This window comes from Aphelocoma coerulescens, unplaced genomic scaffold, assembly GCF_041296385.1.
Source record: "Aphelocoma coerulescens isolate FSJ_1873_10779 unplaced genomic scaffold, UR_Acoe_1.0 HiC_scaffold_547, whole genome shotgun sequence".
Taxonomy (NCBI): domain Eukaryota; kingdom Metazoa; phylum Chordata; class Aves; order Passeriformes; family Corvidae; genus Aphelocoma; species Aphelocoma coerulescens.
The window spans coordinates 2,501-5,000 of NW_027183891.1; the positions used below are offsets into that span (position 1 = coordinate 2,501).

The 2,500-nt window shown below is 75.9% G+C and overlaps 1 non-coding gene across 1 annotated transcript; it reads right to left on the reverse strand.

The window, feature by feature from the left end:
* Positions 1-438: 438 nt before the first annotated feature.
* Positions 439-591, reverse strand: LOC138101839 (5.8S ribosomal RNA). The gene has a single exon (XR_011147265.1). It is a non-coding gene; the product is annotated as a 5.8S ribosomal RNA (ribosomal RNA).
* Between the last annotated feature and the right edge of the window lie 1,909 nt (positions 592-2,500).

A 2,500-nucleotide genomic window follows, 5' to 3' on the forward strand; every position in this document is an offset into this window, starting at 1 on the left:
GCCCGGGGGCGAGGCCCGCGCCTCGCCTCCCTTCTTCTCTGCCTCGGCCCTTCGCACGGCGTTTTCACGCCGTCTCTCTTTCTCCCCGGCCGCCACCGCCACACCCTGGCGGGGCCCCGGCAAGGACGAGCTCCACCCCAGCGGCTCGCTCCGGGAGCGGGAAGCTACGGAGCGCTCCCCGAGTCTGCATTTAGGGGGACGAAGGCCCTTTCTGCGCGGCACGCGACGGACCGCGACGACGCCGACGACCGGGCCCCGCAGGGAAAGGCCCCGAGAAACCGCCGAGGAAAACGCTTCCCTCGCCGGCCCCCGCCGCCTCCCCTCCGGGCACCGGCCAGACGCCGCCGCCGCCGCCGCCGCCGGCCGCGGACGACGGGCCTGCGAGGCGACCCCAGCCGCGCCGCCGGGGTGGCCCCCGGACGGCGATTGATCGTCAAGCGACGCTCAGACAGGCGTAGCCCCGGGAGGAACCCGGGGCCGCAAGTGCGTTCGAAGTGTCGATGATCAATGTGTCCTGCAATTCACATTAATTCTCGCAGCTAGCTGCGTTCTTCATCGACGCACGAGCCGAGTGATCCACCGCTAAGAGTTGTCTGGCTTTCGGCACCGACTCCGCACGCGCGGAGGGGCCGGGACCGCTCACGTCAAGCAGACCCTGTGTCTCTTTCGGCAAGGACGCGCGCTGGCGCGCGCGCCTCGCTTCGACCGTACGAGCACACAACGAACGGAGGAGGAGGGAAAAAAAAAAGGAGAAAACCCACGGAACGCTCCGAAGGCCGTCAAAGGCGGGGGAGCCCGCGCTCCCGACCGCCTCCCCCCGTGCAAGGGGAGACGCCGCCCCGGCATGCCGTCCTTCGGAGGCGGCCCAGGCGCCCGGGCTCGGCCCGGCCTCCGCACAGAGGGCTGGCGTGGCGCGCGCGCGCCAGACCGCAGGGGCCATCAGATCCCGCCCGGCCTCGATCGCGAGACGACACACGCCCACGGCCGGCGGGGGGGGTAACGGCCACCAGGCCCCGCTCACGCTCGCTCCCTTCGCCGCTCCACAGACTCGCAGAGCGCCGCCGCGTCACCGCGCAGCCGGCGCTCCCCAGCGACCCGCAACGCCCAAGACGCACGCGGCGACACCGCTCCACCGGCGCCCCCCCGCGGGACCGCTCCCGCCGGGAAGGCAAAGTGCCTGGCAAGCCGGGCTCCGCCGCCGGCACCGGAGGCGGGCGCCGCCGGGAACCGAGTCGGCATCGCGAGCACCCGAGGCCTGCCGGACGGCAAGACCCACCGCCACCGCGACCGCCCTCCCGGAACCGCCGCCGCCGCTTCGCACCTTCGGAGCCCCTTCTGCGGGCACGCGCCCGGCAGAAGGCGTACGGGGCTGAGCCGGGGAGCAACGCCCGCTCTCCTCGTTTCCACGCGGAGACCGGGCAGGGAAGCGCCCCCGCGGCCGCCCGCACCCCTTCGGCCCCACACGCGGCCGGGAAGGGCGACGGGGAAGCGACGGGCAGGGCCCGGGACGGGACCGCCGGCGGCGACAGCGGGCACCTTCCGGCCGACCGTCCCCCAGGGGGACACTCGCCGAGCGGCGACGCCACCGCCCGGCCCGGGGTCACCCGCACTCGCCGGCCTCCAGCGACGGAGGGACCGCCGAGCACTCAACCTGGGCGGGCAAGGCGGTCGAGCGGGGACGGCCGGCGACCGGCGCCACCGGTGCGTCCAAGGAGAGAAGGCCGTCGAGGGGAGAGGCGCGGCAGCGCCAGGCGCGGCGCCACACGCGAGCCTGTGGCGGCGGCCAAAGGAGAGCGCAAGCGGGCCCCGGCAGCCGCACGGCCCCGCAGCCGCGGAAGGGCGGAGAGCACGCGCCCTCCGCCACCGTCGCCCGCTTCGAAGCGAGCGGGCCGGCCCCCGCGGCCGACCGCGCCAACACGGTCCCTCTGCCGAGACCGGGCCGCAGAGAGGGGGGGGCAGGGCGCCCCTCCCCGGCACGGCTGCCCGCGCGCGCACGCGGCGGAGCCACGACGACGACGAGCACGGCCGGCCGCGACGGTCACCACCGCAGGGGGGATCGGCGGGAGACGCTCCCTACCCCCTCGCGGATGGCACCGCGCCGCCGCCCGGCACCCGCCGTCGCCGCCGCCCGCCGCCTACGGCGGGGCGCACCGAGCCGCCCGAGTCTTTAAACCTCCGCCCGGCTCCGCGGCCCTACAGCCCCCAGCGTTTGACGACGCCGAGAGGCTCCGAGGCCGCCGAGGCGCGGAGCGCTAGGTACCTGGCCCTGGGGCGAGGGAAACGACCTGGATGGCCCCGCGGGGGTGCCTCCCCTGCTGCCGCCCTCAGGGGAGCGTCCACCCGCGGGGGCGCGCCCGCCATCCACCGCCACCACCGCAGCGTCCTTCTCGGGGCCCGGGGTTTCCCTCAGTAGCCCGGCACTGCACCCAAGAGGACCACCGCGGCTCGGGCCGCCCCGCCAGCGCGGGGCTGCGACCCGGCACCAAGAGAGCCTCGCTCA